We start from the raw sequence: 27,675 nt of genomic DNA, 5'->3' as shown, positions 1-27,675 counted from the left end.
GAGAAAAGGCTGGACTGTTTTATCGAGCTTTTGAGGCTAAGCTATCAGCTGAGGATGTCCCTCTCCCTAATACTTGTCATCCTGAATCTGTTCTTACAAATTTTCCATTTTGCTCCAGGGATAGGGATCTTAAGAAAATTCTGGATAATCTTAGTAAGTTGGGTAGAGAAGAGCCTGATGATTTCTTCCTTTTTTTTAAGAAAGTTTCTAATGTGTTGTCTCCCAATATAAGTAGATTCTAGATTTTTATGTTGATGTAGTATCATTAGGGATAAGCGTAACCTTAGTAATATACTTCCTGTTCCAAAGAGCGGCATATCTGCAGATTGCAGTAGCTACAGGCCAATTTCTATTCTCCCTATGCTCCCCAGAGTTCCAGAAAAGCTTATTTTTAAGCCACTATATAAGTATGTAGAACCTAAAGGCTGTTAGCTGATAGTCAGGACGCTTATAGGAAGCAGTTAGGTGCCTGTGATGCTCGTTTAGGCTTGACTTGCCATTGGCAAGGGAACTGTGGAAGAGTAATTGAAATAAATTTTAGTGCTGTTTTTGATTCAATAAATCACAAGGCACTTAGTCATAAACTTCAGAAACTTGGAGTGGCTGGATATGATTTAGGGTTACCTAAAGATTTCCTTACAAATAGGTCGCAGCAAATTGCTTTGGACAGGATCTTTAGTGAATCAGGACCTATTGTGTCTGGAGTACCTGTGGGCTTATTCCATATGAATAGGCTTCATTTCTGAATAATAATAATAATAATAATAATAATAATAATAATAATAATAATAATAATAATAATATGATTGCTGCTCCAGCACTATTAATCTTGTAGAGAGTCTTCTCTATTTTTCTGATGACGGCTTTCTCGTTGTTTCTTATACTAGCGAGCAACGCACCAAAGGGCATGGTAAAATTCGGTGCAGTCATTAGGTTTATTATTGCGCGACGTTTCCTCCTGATCCACAGGACATTATCAAGCGATGACTGCTAAGATACTGAATTCGAGTGGTTGTTGTTGTTGTTGAGAATTAAGGTGGCTTTATGCCAGCACGGGCTTTAGCTAAAACGCAGCCCGTAGTCAGGTGTGGGGTTCGAACCCACGCACTCTCTCGAGTACCAGAGCTTAAATCTGGCGCCTTAGACCGCTCGGCCAACCTGACCACAGCTCGATTGGCGAGTCCTCCTTCTTAAATCGTGCTGTTGCGGGCTCTCGAGTACAGTATAGAGAACCTCTCCTGCGGATCAGGATGAAACGTCGCGTTGGAGAGAGAGAGAGAGAGAGAGAGAGAGAGAGAGAATTGTATAAGCAATAATAAACCAAATGACTCAACCGAATTATACCATGCCCTTTGGTGTGTTGCTCGCCAGTATAAGCAACAACGAGAAAGCCATCATCAGAAAAATAGAGAAGACTCTCTACAAGATTAATAGTGCTGAAACAGCAATCATTTTTAACAAAACATGTCTACGAGAGGGTCTCCTTCCGAAATAATAATAATAATAATAATAGTAATAATAATAATAATAATGACTTAATAATAATAATAATAATAATGATTGGAGGACTGTGATAGAGCAAAAAAAAAAAAAAAAAAAAAAATAATAATAATAATAATAATAATAATAATAATAATAAAATAATAATAATAATAATAATAATAATAATAATAATAATAATAATATTAATAATTAATTAATTAATATTATATTATTTATTATTAATAATAATATAATAATCATAATAATAATAATAATAATAATAATAATAATCATAACTAAAATATTACTACCTAATATTTATATTAATATTATTTAATATTAATATTAATATTAATATTAATATTAATATTAATATTAATATTAATATTAATATAATATTAATATTAATATAATATATAATATTATATTAATATTTAATACTATTAATAATATTAATAATTAATTGAATAAATGTAATAATAATTTAATAATAATAATGATAATAATAATAATTTAATAATATTATTTAATAAATATAATAGATTATAATAATTACATAATGAATAGAGCAATAATATAATAATTAATATTATAATAATAATAATAATTATATATAATTAATAATAATACTATTAATATATTATTATTATTAATATTAATTATTATTATATTATTATTATTATTATTATTCTTATGTTTATTATTATTATTACTTTTATTATTATTATTAATATATTATTATTATTATTATTATTATTATTATTATTATTATTATTATTATTATTATTATTATTATTATTATTTCAACTACTTTCTACCTCTATATCAGTACATGGGAAAATTGTAGTTTGGAAAAATGATCGGCCAAACTGGAAAGGAGTTACGTACTAGATTAAATCAATATGAATAATCTGTTAGAACAGGAGAGACCTTAGTGCTCTTTTTATTCACACAAGTAATTTTCATCATGCTATCGACGGGACGAAGGTAGAAGAAATTTCATTTATTAGCGATAAGATTACCAGGAATACATATCATTGAATCTGCTTTTACTATGACGTATTCCAGAAAGCTTTTCAGACTGATCCCTGATATATATGAAGTAGGCCATATTATTATTGATAAAATACTGATGAGTTTTAAGGCTTTCATTAAGATTTTGCAAGACTAGTGGTTTTATTACTCCTAGTCACACACACACACACACACACACACATATATAATAAGTAAGCGAATACCACGGGAAAATGATAGTCAGAAATCCAAGCGCTTTCGTCTTTACTCAGACATCGTCAAGGAGCTACTTAACGATGTCTGAGTAAAGACGAAAGCGCTTGGATATCTGACTATCATTTTCCCGTGGTATTGCTATTTATTTTAAGTCACGTGCATCTACTGTGATTTATCTATATATTATATATATATATATATATATATCCAATATATATATCTTATATATTATATTATATATTATACATTTTTTCCGTGATTCATATACATATATCGAGCTACAATGTCCTTTATTATCTAATTCGCTCTACCTCGGAATTAATATATTTTCATATATGCTTAACCGAAGGGGAATTTTTTCTCGATAATAGACTTGCCTGAACCAGGCCGCAAACCCATGGATCCTTTCAAATCCAGGAACGTCAGTGAAGCTTTTACCTACTACACCACCCTTGCTAATGAAGGGAAAAAAAGTCAAGGATTTTAGGGCAATCTTTCTTATAGAATTGTTTTGCTATTTTCAATAGCATAAGACTTTACCGTATCAGGAAAACCAGACAATAACACGAATTCCTCACTTTCAGGAACAAAATTACACGGCAATGCCTCCCTAAGGATCAAAGACTGAGCTGCTCCAGTATCACGCAAAATACGTACTCGTCTATTCTTGGACGAATTTGGGGATGAGACACTACCGAAGGACAAATACTTATCAAAACAGCCATGTAGTCATTGGTCAGCGGACCTTGTTGGGATAGGTTCTCTCTCTCTCTTTTCCACACCCATCACTGGCCTACCATTAGCATTTTGCGATTTTCTAAACGCATAACACAAGCTCTTTATGTGCCCCTTCTTATTGCAAAAGAAGCACGTCAATGTCTTCAATTTCTCTGGATTGTATATATTAGGTCTATTACCTCTGTTAGGAGAAAAATTAATATTAGTATTAGCATTACCCTGATTATTACCTCTATAATTATTTCTAGTAAACATCCTAGCATTATTATTGTTAGAATTATTATTCCTACATACTTTAACCCAACTAGACTTCACATTTGTCGTTACTCCCCCTAACTCACTCTTATGAGACAAATAATATTCATCACTAGCGATGGCTACCTCCTGAACAGTCTCGAGTTTTAACTCTTCGAGGTGGACCTTCAGTTTATCTGGGACACACCTCTTAAACTCCTCCACCAACATTAATTCCTTCAATTTCTCAAAATCGACCACTTCCTTGGACTTGAGCCAATCACTAGCATATTGTTCCTTCGACCTTGCAAATTCAACAAAAGTTTGTTCCTTACTTTTTTCTAAGTTCCTGAAGCGTTGCCTATAGGCTTCAGGGACTAACTCATAGGCCTTCAAGACAATAGCCTTCACACTCTCATAATCTGATGATAGATCCTCCTCCAGAGTTACATACACCCTCTGAGCTCTTCCAACCAATTTACTTTGTATAAGAGTGGTCCAACACTCTTGGGGCCACTCTAACCTTGCTGCAATCCTCTCAAACGATACAAAAAACTCTGCTACATTGTTTTCCTCAAATTTAGGCACAAATTTGAGAGCCTGCGCTAAATTAATAGCAGGCGTTACTGACCTATTTGGGGAAGGGGGAGGGGAAGATGAGGAACCTGTGTCTCTCATGGCAATCTCATGCTGCCTCTCCTTTTCTCTTTCCTCTGCCTTAAACTTTTCTATTTCAAACTCCATCTGCCTCAGAGCAATTTGCCTATCCAAAATTTCTACAGACAACAGTCCTTTATCAGGTTTCACTTCTTGTTCCCCACCTGCCTTTACAGTTTTAACATATTCATAAATTTGCAATAGCAATACACCCTTTCTTATGGACACTTCATATTCCAATTCAAAATGCTGCGCTACAATTTCCAAGTCTTCCCTATTCAACTCTGCAAGCCTCTCTTGCCACCCCTCTCCGCTAAGGAGTTCTAATACATTAACAACCATAATGACCACTATTATTCACACAGAATACTAAATTTACACAAGACAACCACGAGAAGGTGAAAATATGCTGCCTGAAAAATAACCCCAAGAATTAACTTGGTTGCACATTACACGGTGAATACTTAGGAACGAAAGATCCTGTCACGGTCGCCCAGTGATGGCTGGCTTGACCACCACACAAAACACTAAACTTTTATCAAATAGTATTCACCAAAATACCATACTAAGTCCACAAAAGGTGGAATAGTATCCAACTTCAATAAGAGTGCAAAGTCAATTCAAGGGGACAAAGAAAATACTACAAAAATATACTTAATTTTAATACACAAGTTTCAGATAGAAATAACACCTGAACCTCAACAATACAATAATTAATGAGAAACACTCACTCTTAAACTCCCTGCAAAAGAAAACAATTACACGATTAAAGAAAGGTCATCAACACATGCATACTAAAAGGGGAGAGGGTCCAGAAAGGAGGAGGCAAGCGAAAAGTAAGAATATCCTAACAAATACAATCTAAATATCCCTAACAAGTTCCTCAAACGACTTTATAGGTCTCCTCTTAGAGGACAATAAACTCCACGTCTGGAGGCTTAATCTGGGTGGCAGGGAAAATTGATCCGAAACTATGGTGTTGGAAGGCTTTCACAAGCTCCACTAATGACGTCAGCAGAGGATCACAGGTCGTGATCTCGATAAATAAATATAGGTATAAATATTATTACCTTGGGACAGAGAGGTCCCCTTGGCTTTTACTGAACCAAGGGCAGTACACAAAATGCAGAATAAAAGGTCCTTGCTGCAGAGTAAGGCTATCCAATAAGCTATACAGCTTCAAAACGTAGCTCTGCAATGTGGCGAGGAATAAATATAGTTCCAACAGCAATAATCGTGCCCTTCAAGGTTGGAGGCTCAGATACACACTGAGGCAAACTCCTCCAAGCGTAAACCTCCATCTCTCAGATACCGAAGGAGCGCAGCCACGTAACCAACACAACTTGAAAATGTAAAACAGTCGTTGGCCAATAATAAACACCAAGATAACCACCGGTGAGGAGACAAAAAGCTAGTAAAGAAAGAATGCAACACTTCTATACTTAACATTAAAAATCCAAAATCTTAAATAATTTAGAAATTAATGACAACTAAGTTACACCTCCTCACCCGACCAAAAAAAAATTTCCTCAAAAAAAAATTTTTTTTTTTTATAAAATACGTTAACATTTAACTACAATATATATGTTATCACATACTGAAATAATAAATTAACAGTCAAAAATAGTCATTAAACAAACTGCAAAGAGCAAAATATTCTCATCAAAAACATGACCTAAACAAAAGGAAAGTTGGTGGCAAGTACCAAGGATAGCAGCTCACAAGGATAGCAGTATATAAGGATAGCAGCATATAACAAATACCAACAACATCATAAGCTTAATACTATTCACAGGAAAAGTTTCCCAAAACCAGAAACTCTCAACATCACCATTCGATAAATAAATACCCAACCTAAGAGTTTCACATCACTCACACCATTACTACTTAAGAGCGAGTCATTGCTCTAACAACCAGATTCTGTTTATATAGTCCAAAGGCAATAACATTTTCCACACTCAATACACTGTCCAATTTCAGGGATGCACTTCACCCACTATCAATAAATGTTGGGCTCAAAAACCACTGTCTATTTCAGTGTTATATCACACTTATCACCATAGTGTCCAATACATACACACACACCGAACGACACAGAGAAGACCACCGCAAGACTCCCCTGAGCAAACAAACACACAAAATCGATGAAGTGTAATTATTAGCCTGAAAATACAGAATAACCGGATTAGTGCCTTATCGTACCTGACACCTCAAAACCTCAGACCACCTAATTAATCAACCATTAGCAAGTACCAGTGATCACCCTCACCTTTTAACCTTAAATATCCCGTATACTACACCTAAAACATTATCGTCCTCTGTAGAGAAACCATGATTAATAAATCTTAAATATACATTTGTTTCTACTCACTACGTGCCCACTTCAACAGCACACACACCATAATTAGAACGATACAGATACTACCTTAAATAGCTGCATAGCACTCTGCCAATAACCACTATTCAACGCTGCGAGAGAGAAAATCGGCAACAATATTATCTTTTCCTGGGATGTGGGAAAATTCTAAATTCCACTCTTGCAGCATGAGACTCCACCTCATCAATCGTTGATTTTTATTCTTGTATCTGCTGATGAAGGTCAGGGGATTATGATCCGTCAAGACCTTAATAGGTGTTTCTGTGGAGGAGAGATAAACCTGAAAATGGTTAATAGCAAATACTAAAGCAAGAGTCTCTTTCTCCACAGTGGAATACCTGCGTTGGGCGGAGGTCAACTTTTTTGAAAAGAATGCGACAGGATGAGAAACTCCCTGTTTGTCATTCTGCAACAACACCGCTCCTACACCAACGTCACTTGCATCCGTGGCAAGAGAAAAAGGAAGGTCAAAATCAGGAGCCCTCAAGACAGGGAAATTAATTAGTACTCTTTTCAAATGATCAAATGCCCTTTGTGTTTCATCGGTCCAGACAAAAGCTACCTTCTTTCTTAAGAGATTAGTCAAAGGATCGGCGATGTCAGAAAAAATTTCTAACAAACCTTCGGTAGTACCCACCCAAACCAAGGAATTTTCGGACATCCCTCCTGCACTTAGGGGCTAACATTTTTTCAATACATTCGATATTTGCTTGCTTAGGAGCAACTTTACCATTACCAACTTCATGACCCAAATATACAACCCTCGCCATTGCGAATTCACTTTTCTTTAAATTAATTACTAAACCTGCTTTCTTCAAAACCTCAAACAGTGCCCTAATACGTTTTAAATGTGTTTCCCAATCATCACTATAAATAACAATATCATCAATATAAACAACACACCCTTCTAAACCATAGAGTAAAGTATTCATTAACCTCTGAAAGGTGGCAGCCGCGTTCTTCATACCAAACGGTATCACTTTACATTGAAACAGTCCCTGTGGTGTTACGAAAGCAGACAAGGCCCTTGCCCGCTTCGAAAGAGGAACCTGCCAATAACCTATCAGCAAATCGAATTTACTAATGTATTTGGCCTTACCCATAAGATCAATACAATCCTCAATTCGAGGTAATGGATAACAATCAGACTTAGACAATTCATTCAATTTACGGTAATCAAAACATAACCTGAAATCCCCGTCGGGTTTCTTTACCAATACAACAGGTGATGACCAAGGACTTTGACTAGGTTCAATTAGGTCATGTTTTAGCATATAATCAACTTCCTTCGCTACAACCTCATTTTTGAAGGGATTCAACCTGTAAGGAGATCGTTTCACAGGAGTGGCGCTACCTATGTCCACGTCATGCTCAAGGACAGAAGTCCTTCCCGGTACATCCGAAAATAATTCCTTATAATTAAATACCAATTTCTTTAAAGACCTTTGTTCTTCATTACTTAAATGAGAAACCATTCCAGAAAAATTTGTCAAAGAATTCTTATTATCCGAACGCCATTCACTTCCATTAAAACAATTATCATCAATACTTTCACCCTCTGAAAAAGATAAATGATTATCGTTCTCGGAAACTACAGCATTCCCTATGGTTGCCACGGGAATGACTTTCTCCCGTTCCATATAAGCCTTCAACATATTTATGTGACAAAGCTGAAAAGGTTTCCTTCTCTCGGGAGTCTCTACTAAATAATTAACTTCACTAATTTTTGTCAAAATTTTCCAAGGACCTGAAAAAGAAGCTTTCAATGGATTTCCTGGAATGGGTAATAAAACCAAAACTTTGTCGCCTACCGCAAAGTCACGTGCTTTAGACCTTCTGTCAAAAAAGTACTTCATTCTTTTTTGGCTACACAATAAATTTTCACCTGCAAATTTCCAAGCCTTGGTTAACTTATCGCCTAGATTATACACATAATCTAATAAACTGATCTCAGGGACGTCTCCCTCCCAGGACTCTCGAACAACATCGAGAGGACCTCGAACACAATGGCCAAACACAAGGCTGAAAGGCGAAAAACCTAAAGACTGACTTGGGACAGAACGAAAAGCGAACAACAAATAAGGTAATTCCTTATCCCATTCAGAACCATTGATCAAACAATACTTCTTTACCATAGATTTCAGGGTTTGATGAAATCTCTCCAGAGCTCCCTCCTGACTTTCTGGATGATATGGAGAAGAGGTCATATGTTTTATATTTAACTCTGCCATTTTATCTCTGAAATACCTGCTAACAAAATTAGAACCACAATCAGACTGAATTATTTTAGGCATCCCAAACCTGGTGAAAAAGTCAATTAGTACATCAACAATTTTAACACTTTTTATAGTACGTAGTGGTATTGCCTCGGGATATCGAGACATTCTATCCATGATAGTCAAAATATATTCATTTCCACTACGAGTCCTTGGTAATGGTCCAACAACATCAATAATGACCCCCTTAAAAGGTTCGGAAACCACTGGAATAGGACATAGAGGCGCTTTTGGAATAAGCTGATTGGGTTTACCGACCTTCTGACAGACATCACAGCTATTGACAAATTTCTTTACGTCCGCCTTCAACTTCGGCTAATAATAATTCATTACAACTTGCCGGAAGCTTTATGAATGCCAAATGTCCGGCCAAACCACTTTCATGCGCCAATGATATCAACTCATTCCTGTCAAACTAAAGTGGAAAAAACCATTATCTGATTTTCAAAATTTCATAATCAATATTAATTTTCAGCCTCCATAGGCCTACTCAACCTATATAAAATATTATTAATTATCTTAAATTTGGGACCAATTATATCAGAAACCTCACCTGACTCAATAGGGAGATCCCGAAAATCCTTTTTCTGAGCTTTGATAAGCTCTTCAGTAGTCCAATTCAGTTTGTCCTTCAAAATCCCAAGATCTACAACTACGCTATCACTACGTTCTAAACTACTTAAATCTAGATCAATTGTTGACTCTGCAGCGTCAACAATTCTAGCACTAGAACAAGTAACTGCTGCTACCTCACTATCAGGATTTATCAATATGGGATAGGTATTATTCTTAAGAGCAACATCATTCCCTATCACAACATCAACATCTTTAACCGGAAATTTATCAACAATGGCCAATTTCAAATTCCCTGCAAAGGAAGGGCAAACTAAATTAAAATTTTCAATAACATAAGACTTTACCGTATCAGGAAAACCAGACAATAACACGAATTCCTCACTTTCAGGAACAAAATTACACGGCAATGCCTCCCTAAGGATCAAAGACTGAGCTGCTCCAGTATCACGCAAAATACGTGCTCGTCTATTCTCGGACGAATTTGGGGATGAGACACTACCGAAGGACAAATACTTATCAAAACAGCCATGTAGTCATTGGTCAGCGGACCTTGTTGGGATAGGTTCTCTCTCTCTCTTTTCCACACCCATCACTGGCCTACCATTAGCATTTTGCGATTTTCTAAACGCATAACACAAGCTCTTTACGTGCCCCTTCTTATTGCAAAAGAAGCACGTCAATGTCTTCAATTTCTCTGGATTGTATATATTAGGTCTATTACCTCTGTTAGGAGAAAAATTAATATTAGTATTAGCATTACCCTGATTATTACCTCTATAATTATTTCTAGTAAACATCCTAGCATTATTATTGTTAGAATTATTATTCCTACCTACTTTAACCCAACTAGACTTCACATTTGTCGTTACTCCCCCTAACTCACTCTTAGAGGACCAAATAATATTCATCACTAGCGATGGCTACCTCCTGAACAGTCTCGAGTTTTAACTCTTCGAGGTGGACCTTCAGTTTATCTGGGACACACCTCTTAAACTCCTCCACCAACATTAATTCCTTCAATTTCTCAAAATCTACCACTTCCTTGGACTTGAGCCAATCACTAGCATATTGTTCCTTCGACCTTGCAAATTCAACAAAAGTTTGTTCCTTACTTTTTTCTAAGTTCCTGAAGCGTTGCCTATAGGCTTCAGGGACTAACTCATAGGCCTTCAAGACAATAGCCTTCACACTCTCATAATCTGATGATAGATCCTCCTCCAGAGTTACATACACCCTCTGAGCTCTTCCAACCAATTTACTTTGTATAAGAGTGGTCCAATACTCTTGGGGCCACTCCAACCTTGCTGCAATCCTCTCAAACGATACAAAAAACTCTGCTACATTGTTTTCCTCAAATTTAGGCACAAATTTGAGAGCCTGCGCTAAATTAATAGCAGGCGTTACTGACCTATTTGGGGAAGGGGGAGGGGAAGATGAGGAACCTGTGTCTCTCATGGCAATCTCATGCTGCCTCTCCTTTTCTCTTTCCTCTGCCTTAAACTTTTCTATTTCAAACTCCATCTGCCTCAGAGCAATTTGCCTATCCAAAATTTCTACAGACAACAGTCCTTTATCAGGTTTCACTTCTTGTTCCCCACCTGCCTTTACAGTTTTAACATATTCATAAATTTGCAATAGCAATACACCCTTTCTTATGGACACTTCATATTCCAATTCAAAATGCTGCGCTACAATTTCCAAGTCTTCCCTATTCAACTCTGCAAGCCTCTCTTGCCACCCCTCTCCGCTAAGGAGTTCTAATACATTAACAACCATAATGACTACTATTATTCACACAGAATACTAAATTTACACAAGACAACCACGAGAAGGTGAAAATATGCTGCCTGAAAAATAACCCCAAGAATTAACTTTGCACATACACCGGTGAATACTTAGGAACGAAAGATCCTGTCACGGTCGCCACTTGTGATGGCTGGCTTGACCACCACACAAAACACTAAACTTTTATCAAATAGTATTCACCAAAATACCATACTAAGTCCACAAAAGGTGGAATAGTATCCAACTTCAATAAGAGTGCAAAGTCAATTCAAGGGGACAAAGAAAATACTACAAAAATATACTTAATTTTAATACACAAGTTTCAGATAGAAATAACACCTGAACCTCAACAATACAATAATTAATGAGAAACACTCACTCTTAAACTCCCTGCAAAAGAAAACAATTACACGATTAAAGAAAGGTCATCAACACATGCATACTAAAAGGGGAGAGGGTCCAGAAAGGAGGAGGCAAGCGAAAAGTAAGAATATCCTAACAAATACAATCTAAATATCCCTAACAAGTTCCTCAAACGACTTTATAGGTCTCCTCTTAGAGGACAATAAACTCCACGTCTGGAGGCTTAATCTGGGTGGCAGGGAAAATTGATCCGAAACTATGGTGTTGGAAGGCTTTCACAAGCTCCACTAATGACGTCAGCAGAGGATCACAGGTCGTGATCTCGATAAATAAATATAGGTATAAATATTATTACCTTGGGACAGAGAGGTCCCCTTGGCTTTTACTGAACCAAGGGCAGTACACAAAATGCAGAATAAAAGGTCCTTGCTGCAGAGTAAGGCTATCCAATAAGCTATACAGCTTCAAAACGTAGCTCTGCAATGTGGCGAGGAATAAATATAGTTCCAACAGCAATAATCGTGCCCTTCAAGGTTGGAGGCTCAGAAACACACTGAGGCAAACTCCTCCAAGCGTAAACCTCCATCTCTCGGATACCGAAGGAGCGCAGCCACGTAACCAACACAACTTGAAAATGTGAAACAGTCGTTAGCCAATAATAAACACCAAGATAACCACCGGTGAGGAGACAAAAAGCTAGTAAAGAAAGAATGCAACACTTCTATACTTAACATTAAAAATCTAAAAACATAAATAATTTAGAAATTAATGATAACTACGTTACAAACTCCGTTCATATTCTCTGTCTTCCATCATACTTTCCGCCCTCTCCCAGCAATTGTTTCATAGTGTAACTGTTGCACTTTTCAAACCTTCTCCGGTCAATTTCCGTTTGAACGCTGAATGGCCTTATAGGTTCCAGCACTTGGGCTGACATTATTATATTCCGATAACTGATACTTGAAGGTGGTGAGTATATTTCACCCTCCTGGAAATTCCGACGTTTTCAATCGGTTATTCTGAGGAGGTTTAATTAAGAACGATTCTCCTCCGTTTGAACAGGAATGAGATATAGCGAGAACCCAAAAAATATCCCTTGCTAATGAAAGGAAAAAAAAGTCAAGGATTTTAGGGCAATCTTTCTTATAGAATTGTTTTGCTACTGATTCTTTCGTTTATTTTATTCTCTCTCTCTCTCTCTCTCTCTCTCCTCTCTCTCTCTCTCTCGTTTCCCAAGAATGAGTAAAGAAATAAATGTAATAACCATTTTAAATGGAATAAAGACTTTTGATTTTGATCTCTCTCTCTCTCTCTCTCTCTCTTAGTGGACTTCCCAGCATATCAGTCGCTGGGCAGTATTCTCTAAATATGTCGTGTAGGATTGTTACAGCCTTTGAGAGAGGTCCGCTTCAGGTTCGATATGAAATAATAATAATAAAAAAAAAATTTCAATACCAACAGTTGAAACTGGGGATACGAATATAGAAAGAAACACTAACACAACAAAGGTTTATTTACAAGCTTACTAACAAAGGTAAATGCAGAATGGTATCTCCTATTTACATAAAAATATAAAATCTTACGCTTCATGAACTGGGGGAACAGTGAGGCAATTCAAATACTTGCTAGTCAATTTGGCAATTCGAGAAGATGACTTCTCAAAAGGAAAACGGTGAATGCAGACGTCCTCTTGACTCCGTATTGCAGAAAATAGTCTACTTGTAAGGCAGGAACTCACCAAAACCTCTAGCAGGACCTTTTCTTCTCTGAAGTCTGCTCGATGTCGAGATAACACGGACGTGCACTCCTGAAGACAACTAGACCAGTATCCAACCAAATCTCGAGCAACTTTTTCCTGATCCTTCGTTGGTTCCTTTTTCTCGTATCTCACAGATGATCTCTGCTGCTGCTGATCTCTCACTGATAATCTGATCTGTGGCTCTTACTGAGGATATCTCTCTGTGACTAACTGGAGTCTCTCTTTTACGATCTCTGCTCTATATCTCCTCCTCCTGCTGCTACTTCCTCCGTCGTATTTATATGGCATTCTGGGGGCAGAGCCTACGGCGAGCGTCACAGACTCGCGAGATTTCCGGAAGTTCCTAGATGAATCTAGACGAGGTATTGCATCAGAAATCGCGGCGTTTCTCCCGACACATTGGCGCGTGTTACGCTCTACAAAACGCCCGACGATTCCAGAACAGACGCCTCCAACACGGGCGCGAAAGCCTCCTTACTGCCGAACTTCTCGAAAATGCGTTCTCCTTTCCTTTATCTTCCTTTGCTATGAAGCAATTACCATCACAAGGATATATTGTTAATTAATAAAAAAACAAACGAATTCTTTGTATGTCCGACTAAAAGTTTTATTTCACCAAAAACTTATATATGAAATTGAAAATGATAACAACACTTGATAACGATCCGAAAGGTATTAATAATTTTTCTGCAAAGATTTGCAAAGAACTTCTCAGACTTGGACCATGATGCAATGATAGAACATTTATCAGACGAATAAATAGACGGTCGTTTACCTATAGAAACATTACCCCGTCATAGTATTTAGATTTCAAGTTTAAGATATTCTTTGAAGATAAGAGAACATAATTTTTTTCGACTAAAGAAGAAGAAGAAGAAGAAGAGGAAGAAGAAGAAGAAGAAGAAGAAGAAGAAGAGAGAGAGAGAGAAGAGAGAGAGAGAGAGAGAGGCCGCTTCAAGTAAATGATGACAAAGGCCATTGTGATGTTGAAGATGACATCACAATTGAAAATCTGCTGAAAATTATTGTATTCGTCATATTTCATGATAGAGAAAAGTGGAACTTTTGGCTTTTGTTGAAGGGGCCGACTTGGGTCTTTGTCTGGTCGTTTCGTCCTTTTTATTGCTCTTTGTTGTTATTCTTTTATTGTTCGTTCTTTATTTGTTATTTTCTTTTACAGCACAGGGCCGCTTTCACAACTCATTTCGCCCCCGTAGGGTGCCAGTGCCGTCAGTGCACCTCACGGATTGCACTGTAGGCATAACTAAAGGATCTTAGCAGTGTCACTTCGTCCACTAGCTGCAACCCCTTTTATTCATTTTACTGTATCTTTGTTCTTATTCTCTTTCTTTCATCTTTCTTTCCACCATCTACAAGCATTGTTTAAATCTTTAAAACCTTCTTACTCGCAATTTCCCTTTTCCCTTTCAGCTCTGAATGACCTCGTGGGACTTGGCGCTTGGCCTTCGGCCTAAATTCTATATTCCAGTTCCAGGTCCAAAAGTCAGTGAAATAACCGAAAAGCAAAGAGCTCTTTGTGGTTAGAAATATACAGAGCTGAAGCTGTTGGCGACATTATGGGTAATTTACGGTAAAAGAATAAAGAAATATATCTAACTGAAATTCTCGAGTGAAAATGACCATGCATTATTTTAATTATTTATTTACTAACCATACTTGGCCATTTTTTTTTTATTTTTCAATTTCCGTCAGTTGTAGGTCACTGTTGTTATAATCATGGAGGAGACAATAAACTGCAAAGGAAAGTTCTCTGTAATTATATGTAAAAAGTGCTTTCTCTCTCTCTCTCTCTCTCTCTCTGAAGACTGTCTCCAAGGAGACAGTCGCTTCTTATCAGTGGGGCCCTCCCAAGACTGGTCTCGTTGTTGTCGAGAGAGGGCTTAGGGGCCGGATGCGGGTGTCTGATGCTGGAGGGTGATCCTCTTAGGAGGGAGTCTCTCCTAGCCTTGGACACCTGCATTTGGCTCAACTAAGTACCAGTCTCTTTCCTTCTGTTTACCTCATCTCTTTGCTTCTTCCCTCTATACCACATGTTCCTAACTTTCTATGATCTTACTGTCCAACATCTCTTACTAATTATTCTATAGTGCAAATGCTTGGTTTTCCTCATGTTGCACCTTTTGATCTTTGACTCAACTCCTTTCACCCTTTTCACGCCTTCCTGTCCCACCTCTGCATCTCTCCTTTTCACTGACTTGATCATTGATGAGGAGGTGCTGGTGCTTGAATTGGTGCTCACTTTCGAAGCCAATTGTGAGAGCTGTGGTGGTCTTATCAGCCACCCGATAATGTTTGGATCTGAGAGTCAACTTACTAGCCTGCTAGCATGCTGATAATTCAATGACGGAACTATTCCTTAGAGTCGGTTTATGGATTCCGGGGATGGATTGGTTCAGGGAATAGAACTCTCGGCATTCTGTCCGGTTTGCCCACAAACATGATGAGGATGGGGATGATTACATTCTTTTGTTTTGTCCTCAGTCCCATTAAGCGGGTTTAGCTTACACTTGAGTCATTCTTATCATGTTGGTGCCATCCCTTTCGGGGTAGGGTAGGGAGTGGACATTTGGGAGTCAGTTCTCACTGGTGTCATTGGTAGAGGAGTTAGCCTCATGAAGAGTTCTTGGCCTCTCTCAGAGATTTTCAGGCAGCTATTTTTTGTTTGTTTGTTTGTTTTTGAAATGAATAACGAATTAAGTACCCCTATCCCCGGGCCAAATGACTCTTCCCCGACACTGTTGCAGAACGAAGGCGCGAATTTGAATGTGGCCCTAAATACTGTTTCCAGTATTCAAACACTGGGAGCTTTCCTTCCTTCTTCCCCGGGACGCCAGGGGGATAAAAGTACTGGCGGTAAAGATGTTAATTTAAGAGTACTGTACTGCTCTGACATATCAAGAGATATAAATTACGAACAGCTTTTCCAATTGTTAAAACAATTTGGAATCGTTGAAAGAATAAGGATGAAACTTAAGAATGACAAGAAAAATTTTGAAGCATACGTCATTTACAATAATCATACTCAAGCCCAAATTGCCCTTTCTCATATAAATAATAAAGAAACTACCAGTCTTTCCTGCCAGGGGAAACTTTATAACATAAAAAACTATGAAAATTCTGAACGAGACTTTGTCCCTAAATTCACGGAACTGTATGAAGAGGAGGATTCAGTTCCTAGAACTATTCTAGAACCAGTATGGTATGTAGCCTCATACAGAGAAGGCTGTAATAATTACGTTGAGGGTTATGAATGCCTGGAAAGAAAAGTAGGACCCATCCCAAAAGGAAACCTAAAAAGATTCGGCCGAAATTTACTAATTAAGGCAGTTGACGAATCTCAGTCAGTAATGCTAGGAGCCTTTAAATCATCTCCTAATGACGTTATTCATAAAATTGCCTCCCATAAACATTTTAATCATTCAAAAGGTACTATTTATTGCAAAGATTTGTATGAATTTTCTGAAGAGGAGATTTTGAAAAGATGCCCATCAACAGTAATTAATGTCAAAAAATTCAAAGGAGTAAACAAAGTTATTTTACTCACATTTTCAACATCATATTTGCCAGATTATATTCAAATAAAGCACTTAAACATAAGCATTAAAAAGTATAATCCTCGCCCTACTCAGTGCTTTAAGCTTTAACTGTTTTAATTATGGCCACATAAATGAACACTGCACAAATAAAACTAGATGCTTCAACTGATCTGAATTACATGAACTTGACCATCAATGTTGGAAGACACCTTTTGCTTTCACTGCACAGGTCCTCACTCTCCTAACTCAAGACAGTGCCCTATATACAAACAAGAACAAGCTATCATAATCACAGCAAATGATGAGCACGTTAGCTTTGGTACAGCCAGGAGAAAGTTATTTGGAGGTAACCCAAATTCAAGGCTATCTTACAGTAATGCTCCCTCCAGATCTTTTGCTGCAAACAAGACCAGCATGAATGATTTAGCTAACTCCTCCCTCATTTTGAAAACTAATAAGAACATGCCCTTATCAGATTCGGATAAGAAGACTTTGACCCCAGAGACTAGAGATCCTTTACAAACAAAAAGTCATTCGGCTAAAAAGCCTCCTACTCAGTTGGACAACCAGTCATCATTAGCAACAACAAACCCTTTTGAGGTGTTGAATGATGAAACAGATCAGACAATAGATGTTGAAATGGAGGAAGTGAAAAGATCAAAGAATTTTAAATCAGGTGGTATACATCCAATGATGTTGAAGTGGAAGCTGAATTACTTATTGATTTTAATGCAGAAGGCCGTAAAAGAAAACGAGATAGTGAAATCCCTCTCAAGTCCCAAAAACAGTACTTGAAATCAAAACCAAATCACTCCCAAGAATTAAATGAAATAGTCACAAAAGCAGAAATACATAATGAAGAATCTTTGGTATCACAATCAACTGATAATAATCTGTACTATGTTGAATCTGTAAATGAGGTATCCCCTTCTCCCATACTTGGGGAAACAGGAAAATATTTAGTTTCTACACCAACCAAATCAACCCATGACTCATCATGTGGATGTCATGACTGTGTCCTCAATCAGATAACCGAAATACCACAAATATCTGTGAAAACCATTAGTAATTTAATTGACAACATTATCAAAAATAAGAAAAAGGGTCAGTATGGTGAAATGGAAAATCACACAGAAGACTGCATGTGTGTTGACCACCTCCTCAAGAAACAAACATTTGGCTTTCTCAGTTTAGAAAAGTTTTTAGAAAGAATAAAACAAAAACAACAAAAGAGCCATAACCCAGGTGGAACCAAACAAAAATCCGCCATTTCAAAAATCAATAGAAATAATGTTCTGTCTGGCGAAAATCCAACTCCATCACCAGAACATTCAATTCCTACATTATCCAGTGGAACATAAATGGTCTCAAAACAAGATTAAGATTAGGTGAAATACAAAGACTATTAAAAGAATATCAACCAATAGCAATATGCTTACAGCACACTAATGCTACTGTACCATCTATTGGTAATTATCATCTTGCCTCTCATTCTGTGCCCTCTACTGATACATTAGGGACAGCAATATACGTAAATGATAATATTACTTATGATAATATTACTATAAAAACCCCAGAACTCCAGATAACGGGTATTAAACTCTATCTTAGAAATAACACCTTTAATTTATATAATATATACAATCAACCCTCCTGTGGTTATGATTTAGAAAGACTACAACAAATTCTCCCAAATATACAGGAGAACTTTTTATTAGTGGGAGATTTCAATGCCCATAATCCTTTATGAGACTCTTTCTGCATTAATGCTGATATAAATGGTGAAAAGGTGGAACAATTAACTATTAATCATAACCTTTGTACTTTGAATGTAAGTGATATTAGCACCTATTATTCAAAAACTTATGGGTCATACTCATCCATAGACTTAACCATATGTTCCTCAAGTATTATTGACAAATTCGAGTGGAATGTCCTGGATGATCTTTATACTAGTGATCATTTTCCTATCTTGATAACTTGTTTGGGACATACATCTGCTTCTTCAGTCCCTCGATATAATACAGACAAAGCGAACTGGGATATGTATAAATATCATACAAGTCAAATACCATCACTCAATCCTTTACAGGATCATGATGAGACAACTGAAATTATAACTGACCTTATAACCACTGCTGCTGATCATTCTATACCAAAGATTACTTCTAAGCCTCTGAAACATTGTGTCCCTTGGTGGTCTGAAGTATTAAATGATTTAATAAATAAAAAACATATTATTGGAAAGAAATTAGAAATGCTCAACAGACGATTCCAGGCATTAAGCTCCAGACCTTTGCATTTTGAAAATACAGCAAACAAACTTATCGATATAGCCATAGAAATCAATATTCTAAAACCATATTATAATAAAATTTCAGCAAAATTTAGAAGAGAAGCTATTAAAGGGAAGATTATGTCCTGGCAAAAGTATGTCTCAAGCTTATCAGACACAACATCGATAAGCAAAGTATGGGAGAAATTTAGAAAAATTAATGGATCCTATAATAGATCACCCAGACATGCACTTTTGCGCAATGGATCACCAGTACGTGATCCTAAATCAGTTTCAAATATTTTAGGTCACAGTATAGAAGCAATAAGTAGTATTGATAACATGGATGCCCATTTTCGATCCATCAAAAGTAGAGAAGAATCAGTTTCTCTGAATTTTGAATGTGTAGAAAACATTTATTATAATAAGAAATTTACTGAAGAAGAATTTGAATATGCTTTAAGTAATTGTAACTCCTCTGCTCCTGGTAAAGATAGTATAAACTTTGATATGATCAAACATTTGGCTCCTATGGCTAAGACATATCTTTTACAATTTTATAACCATCTTTGGAGCAGACATCTTTTTCCAAAAACATGGAAGCATGCCATAGTAATACCCATAGCTAAACCAGGTAAAGATCCTAGCAATCCCAGTAATTATAGACCAATTTCACTGACCAGTTGCTTGTGTAAACTTTTAGAAAAAATGGAATATTTTAGGCTCACCTGGTGTTTGCGTCGTAACAAAGTCCTATCACCAACGCAGTTTGGATCGCAAAAAGAGAGATCAACTCTAGATTCTCTTTCCCATTTAGTAAACCATATAAGGAGAGGTTTTGAAAGAAAACAAATTACAGTAGCAGTGTTCTTCGATATTCAAAAAGCATATGACACTACATGGAGACATTCAATACATAAATGTTTACATCAGCATGGATTTAGAGGCCATCTCCCTTTATTTATTAAAAATTTTATAAATAGTAGAACATTCCAAACCCGAATAGATAATATTTATTCAGATATATATCAGCTAGAAAGTGGGGTACCACAAGGTAGTGTATTAAGTGATACTCTCTTTGCTTTAGCTATAAATGACGTAGTAACTCAGTTACCACAAGGAGTCCAAAATAATCTTTATGTAGATGACTTTACAATATATTATTCATCAAGTAACCTTCGTCATACCCAGCGAATACTTATTTCAGCAATACAGAAAATATATTCATGGACTGCATCAGTTGGACTTAAACTGTCTTGAAAAAACACAAGCAATAATGTTCTATGAGAATAGTGAAGGGAAACAAAATCAGGACATTACTCTCAATATGGGCAACAATCAGATTCATTTTCAAGACACTGTCAAGTTTCTGGGACTAGTTTTTGATACTCATCTTAACTGGAAGGCACATATTTTTCATGTTAAATCAAAATGTAACAGTGCTCTGAATTTTCTCATGAAACTATCCCACATCACCTGGGGTGCAAAGCGGTCAACTTTGTTGACGATGTATAAAGAACTGGCTTTATCTAGAATTGATTATGGGAGGCCAGTCTATGGATCAGCATCACAATATACTTTAAGATTTTTAGACCCAATACATACTCGCGGCCTAAGGATATGTATTATGTTCTTCCGCTTTGGCGAAAGACTGTTTGTCTTTTCTTACGACTGTTGTTCGTAAGCATTACTGGTTCTTCTTTTCTTCTCTCCTACGTTGTATCTTAGTAAAGTGATTCCTCTTAGAATAAGGGAGATGATTCAAACGGAGAAGATGATAACTGTAAAACAACTTTATTTCTCAACTCCATCACAAGAGAGATGGTTTGATCAGGAGACCGCTCCATTTGATAACTTGAATAGAACTGAATTCTTAAAGCATCGTGTCGATAGCGAAACACTAGCTATCTCAGCGATTCACATAAAAAGACATAAGTAGTCCGCCGGCTCGGAAGTTACAAGTTTCCGGCGCAGGTTAACAGGTCAACCGCTTCCCATGGAAGGTGTTGTGAGTAGTTAACAATTTTAAGGAATGATGATGTTTCCAAACAAACGTAAACCAGGCTACTGCAGGCATTGCACAGCGTGATCTAGATTTGTGATAGTCACGTAGGACGCTCCTAATTCACCAATGACCCCTCAGGTCATGGATTCTATTTACAGATATGTAATTATCTGTTTCAAATAATGTATTTATTACATTAGGCTCGGACAGCTACCATTCAAGCCTTGAATAACAAAAGTTACTTTAAACATGGTTTCTTAGGAGTGTGCTCGTAACATATATTTAGATATAATCATAACAAGTGATTAAATGCATAAAAAGGTTTTGTTACATACCCTTTTTGGACATATTCATAAATAAAGAGAAATGCATGGAAAATATAGATCCATGTTTGATAATAATGATTATTAGGTACCAGAAAAAATCAAAAGGTTAACATGTATACATGAAGATTATGGTAATAGGTAACCTGATTAAGAATAGCGGTTACTTAGAAATATACAAAACATGATCATGGATAATTGTTAAAGAGTACTTGTCACTCTTTGTAATATATAATTGTATATATATAATTGTACAATTGTATAATAGTATAAGTGTGCACAGATATAGATTCCAGGTACGTACACGCACCAATAGTTTAATATATAGGGCTTCAATATTTTATTAGGTGCCCGAAAAATGCTTTTATGTATATCAATATATATATATTGGGCTACAATATTCTATTAGGTGCCCGAAAGATACTTTTATCTGTTCAAAATGCAAAGGCTTGGAGTCTTTCTTGTCCTACATATTGCCAGCGTACAGACCGCTTTTCACACACAACACAATTCCAGACAGTTTTCCTAGGCACCAGGTGAAATGGCCAGTTTCAGACGGCCCTGAATGTATACGCTTTTAACGCAACAGGAATATCGTCTGGACATGGCAAAACGTTCCCTTGAAGATCCTTCTGTGTCTGCCTCAACCTACGCCAAGCAAAGATGTTAACGGCGATAATCAATATTGCCGTAACGCCAAACACGGATAGCAGCACGTAGTAACGAAGATTTTCTCCTCCTGCATAAGTCGGTAACGCGTGGTCCATCTCAGCCAGTTGCGTCAAACGATGAGCCACCCGTGCGTTGTATGGGAGAGGTAGTGATGGGATAATTGTAGTCGCCCAGGTGTAGTTTGCGAAAAAAGACCTCTCACGTATTATCGTGTTGATCCCTCTGACCGTGTAGTTTGTAGATGTCCTTGTACAGTCATCGCTGCTACAAAGACTTGGGAATGGGCGGTGGTCCTGTCCGGGCATGACACTTGAAAACCATCTTTGTTGTATCGGATCCATGAGACGTTGTTCATTCTGTAATTGAACTTATTACTGTAGAAGGGATAAAGTTTCTTCAGACAACCTTCGTTTGTATGAGAGAGAGAACCGTTTAGCACTATGCCTAACTCATATGAATCCATTGATATAGGATAGAATTCAAAAGAGTCAGCTGTACAAACTTTATTATTCATGGCTTCTGAACAGTGAGTGAGTTTATCTAAGTCTTTAATGACTGTAAATGATTTCCTATCAGGGAAAATCAGAACATGTCCCGTCAAATTGGATATTACTGAACTTGAGTTATTCGTCATGAAAGTTGGAATCGGTGCTATTTTGTATGATTGCCAAGCATCGGAAGAATCAAAGGGGATAGTGATCATAATTCTGTAATTTTCAACGCTTACCGATATTAAGCTATAATAAAACTCTATTTTATGGGCTTCTAATAAAGGAATATAACCTAGTTTCTCCCGTCCGTTCTCCAAAGTTAAAGTCAGATCTTTAATAGGCATAAGGTGTGGAGATAACACACCCTTTGTTGCTAACGTAATAGCTTCTACATAGTCCTTTGATTTCTCAATAAAATGTGATATTTTGATACGGATATGATCTATTTTTGAACTATAATAAGCTAACGTAGCCAGCAAGTGTTGAACTTCCATAATCTGATCGATATTACTAGAATGTTCGTTCACCAAACTCATTATTTGATTGATTGAGGATAACTGGCTGCGCAGTTCGGACAAAGCTAATTCGGTTTTGTGTTGCAAAAACTCAATTCTTTTATTTTGATTATTTATCTTAAGGCGATTTGAAACTCCTAAGCCTAAACTTGCAACAGATCCCAAGATGTTTAGTCCAGCAAAAATAAGCGGATTGCGACGTTCGAGAGTATTGTGCCCCCCGACCACATCAGCAAGTCCAGAGCAAGTTCCTCTGCCTCAGCGGTTTTATTTTGCAAGTCGTAAGATAACATTTCCGCGACTCTTAGGGTTTGAGCTAGCGAAATCTCTGAGTTAGCATGAAAATAACGTTGGTGCATTTCCCTTAACGAAACAGAAAACCTTAACAGGTCATTCTTTAGGTTAAGGACGTCATCCTCAGGCAAAAATATCGCCTGCATGTCCACTTCTATGACTATATTACTCGATGTAATGAAAATGTCTTCTGTTCTTTCGATAATTGTGCCATGATTAAACTCTAATTCTTTCGTTTTAGCGCTCTTCCCACACGAAAAAGATGTCTGAACGAACAATATCACACTTAACAATAACAGATTCATTTTGGAAACCTGCAATGAGTAAAATATATGTAATAACTCAAGTTGAAGAATATGTTTACATACAAATATGATAGATTTATATATATATAAATTATTATACAAGTTTCATAAATACAACCATTTTTCCCTCACTCCATCTACCCTTCTTTAGTTTCTGATATGTGCCAATGGAACGATTCTCATATCAGTTGGTTGGGATACGTTTTGAACCCTAAATCTATTGGCCGTTAATGTTTCTAAAATGTTAAACGGGCCTTCAAACTTAGGTGTCAGTTTGTAGTTTAAACCTTTACGTACGTATACCTGTATGTATACCTTATCGCCCACGGCATATGTTCTAGTTGGCTTAGCTATCTTATCATGATTGTGCTTCTTCTAGATTCTTACGAAGTATATTATATCGACTTATGCTTGCATCCATAACATCCTTTAGAGGATTTGATAAATTGGTTGTAGGCGTTAATACATGGAAAGGTGTTCTAGCTGGGATACCGTACAGTGCCTCGTGCGGTGTCATTTTAATAGACACATGATATGAGTGATTAAGTGTGCTTAGTACCGCAGGTATGGCAATGTCCCAGTTGGGGTCTGTCCCCCCTAAGGTGACCCTTAAAATGTTTAAAACCTTACGATTTTCCCTTTCCACTAGCCCATTAGACTCTGGGTGATAGATCATGGTATTGATTTTCTTTATGCAAAGGAATTCACACAAGGAGTTAAGGAAATGATTATTGAACTCCCCGCCCGAGTCTGATATGATTGTGTGTGGAATTCCATGTTTACAAATGTAGCACTCGTAAAACTTCCTAGCGCACTCGACTGCGGTTTTTGTTTTAAGCACTATCAGTTCTGTATATCGAGTCAAGGCATCTATGATTACTAGGAGGTGCTTATTTCCTCTGTCTGGCTCGTAAAACCCTGTTAATAAATCTAAGTGTACTCTTTCAAAGGGTTGATTTGGCACGGGATAAGCCCCTAGGCTGACAGGTGTCTTCGTGTGCCCTTTGTATTCTTGACAAGTGCGACAATTAGCTATGTGCTTTTTTATATCTGTAAGCATCGTATGCCAATAAAATAAAGATTTGGCTTTCTGTGACATGATGGAATAACCCGGGTGTCCATGCAGTGGATTTTCATGCAATCATTTTAAGACAGTGGGTATGAGTGAAATAGGTACCACCACCTGGTTGTTATTCAACTGTGGTGTGTTGCGGGTTTACCTCGTCACGGATCTATACAGGATATTATCTTTGATTATATAATTCTGCTGCTTATACTTTATATATTCCTTTTCCTTCGGATTTCCGTTTAACGCATTTATGATTTTTTCTATTTGCTGATCTTTTCTTTGTTCCGTCTGTAATAGTTCAGCACTCCAGCCCAGATCTTCCTGTTCAGATATAGTTTTAACAATGGGCGTGGAGGTTGAGATATCTATTAATTCAGCTAATGGCTCCGTACAAGATGATGAGGGGTTGCGTGATAATGCGTCAGCAATGATATTTGCTTTCCCAGGTAAATACCCGATCCTCGCGCCAAAGTCTTGGATGATCATATGCCACCGAGTTCGCTTAGGGCTGTGACTAAAGCCTTTAAAGAAGTCGGTTAGGGGCTTATGGTCAGTGAGAACCTTGACGGGATAACCGTATATTATGAACTTAAAATGCACTAGTGAATTAACAATAGCGAGCCCTTCCTTGTCTATTACTGCATTACTTTCGGAATTGGTCTCAGTTTACGTGAATAAAAAGCTATAGGGAAAAACTGTTTATCATATTGTTGAAGCAATACACCACCTACTCCTAGGTCTGAGGCGTCTGTTGCAATAAAGAATTCCTTACCGAAGTCAGGAAATTTCAAGATAGGAGAACTACACAGTTCATCTTTCAATGTATCGAACGCCTGTTGATGTTTTTCAGACCATATGAAATCTACGCCCTTCTTTATAAGATCGGTTAGGGGAGCGGCTATGATTGAGTAGTTGCGTATAAAGCGGCAATAATAGCCACTACATCCTAGAAATTGCTGTATTCCCTTGACGTTAGTAGGTATCGGAAAGTTACGGATAGCTGATACCTTATCATGGACTACTTTAAGACCTTGACTAGACACCGTGAAACCTAAATAGACTAGTTCTGTTTTTAAAAAATTTACACTTACTTATCTTTACCCTTAGGTTATGCTGCCTTAGTCTTTGTAGCACTAACTCTAATTTACGTAGATGTTCTTCTAAGGTATTAGAAAAGATTACTAGGTCGTCCATATAGGCATGTAGGATATCTCCTAACAAGTCTCCAAACACAATGTTTATCATTCTAGTAAAAGTTATGGGAGCACAACGTAAACCAAAAGGCATACGCAAAAATTCATAATGTCCCCTGGCTGTGCTGAAGGCAATGTATGGGATACTCTCTTCTTCCAACGGAATCTGATGGAAGCCTTTTAGTAAGTCCAAACTAGTAAAATATTTGTTCTGACCTAGTAAAGATAGAATATCGTCAGTACATGGCACTGGGAATCGGTCAGGGATTGTTTCCTCATTTAAGCGACGAAAATCTACGCATATTCGCCAAGTTCGATCTTTTTTCGGTACTACTATTAACAGAAAATTATAAGGGCTGTTTGATTTCCTAATGACTCCTTCTTTTAGCATTTTACCTACTTCCTCAGTTATCTCATTCTGGAATTTCATAGGAAGTCCGTACGAAGGTACATAGATTACTTTCTGTTTGTCCTTTAGCCTTATTTGATGCTCGATGACATCCGTTTTTCCTAAGGTTCCATCCGTAGTGGAAAAAACATCATGATATTCAGTTAAAAGATTCAAAAATTTCTGCTCAATTTCTTCTTCTTGAATGTCCTTATTGATTTTATTTTTTATAGATTGCAAAAGGGATTCATCCGCAACTGATTGAGTGTGATTGATCTCAGCTACGGTAAGAATGCGATGTTTATAAACTTCCACATCCAAGATATGTTGATTTTTGTGGATTACTAAAGTGGTATTCAAATGATTACAGACTTCGATGTTACATTGTTGTTGTGAGCCGACTGTATAAATGGCTTGTGTGACGGATAATCCGTGCGTTTTCAGAGTGTCGGAAAGGATTAACATTTCAGATCTCGGCAAGGTTTTCTTTACACGCACTAATATGTTCGAAGTTACGTTCGGCTCGAGAGTTTGCGTGCAAGCTGATATTACGGGTGAGCGAGAATTCTGTTGGGTCGCGTGGATTATTTCTTGGTTCATGAGACAAGTGATTGGTTCTTCGATATAGGTTACTACTCTTTCTGTCTCCTTATTATCTAAAACTGATTTTAGGGTATTAGAAGACTTATAGAATTTTCCTTTGATATACACACCGTGTTTTGCAGGGGCTAATGTAATGTTTTGATTGCCCATAGACGGGTATCCTATGGTTACTGCGGGATACATATTAATGTTTTGTACAACGATAAAGGTATCGGAAAACGTGCGCTTACCGACTTTGTACTGAACATGAGTTACTCCTACCACATTTAATTCATTATTTCCTATACCCGAGAGTCTTACTCCGGACTTCTCTATAGGGAAGTTTGAAAAGAGTAAATGATGAGTCCTCAAATCCATGATATTACGTGGACTACCAGAATCAAAGAACAAAGTAAATGACTTATGGTCCAAATTTGCTGCATGTAAGGTTGGTCGTAACTCATCTTGACTTATAATTGCATGAATTTGTTGCAGATCTACGGGAACCTGCACAGATTTTTTGGATTCG

The 27,675-nt window shown here is 37.0% G+C and overlaps 1 protein-coding gene and 1 non-coding gene across 11 annotated transcripts in view; one reads left to right on the top strand and one right to left on the bottom strand.

Moving 5' to 3' along the window:
* LOC135199505 (THO complex subunit 2-like) overlaps window positions 1–27,675 on the top strand; it is a 608,436-nt gene that overhangs the window by 280,708 nt on the left and 300,053 nt on the right. The gene's annotated exons all lie outside the window — the stretch shown is intronic.
* Trnal-uaa (transfer RNA leucine (anticodon UAA)) lies at window positions 1,080–1,163 on the bottom strand. The gene has a single exon. It is a non-coding gene; the product is annotated as a tRNA-Leu (tRNA).

This window comes from Macrobrachium nipponense, chromosome 25 (genome assembly GCF_015104395.2).
Source record: "Macrobrachium nipponense isolate FS-2020 chromosome 25, ASM1510439v2, whole genome shotgun sequence".
Classification (NCBI taxonomy): Eukaryota; Metazoa; Arthropoda; class Malacostraca; order Decapoda; family Palaemonidae; genus Macrobrachium; species Macrobrachium nipponense.
The sequence above is the reverse complement of the archived record's forward strand: the minus strand, read 5'-3'. Positions and strand labels throughout refer to the sequence as shown.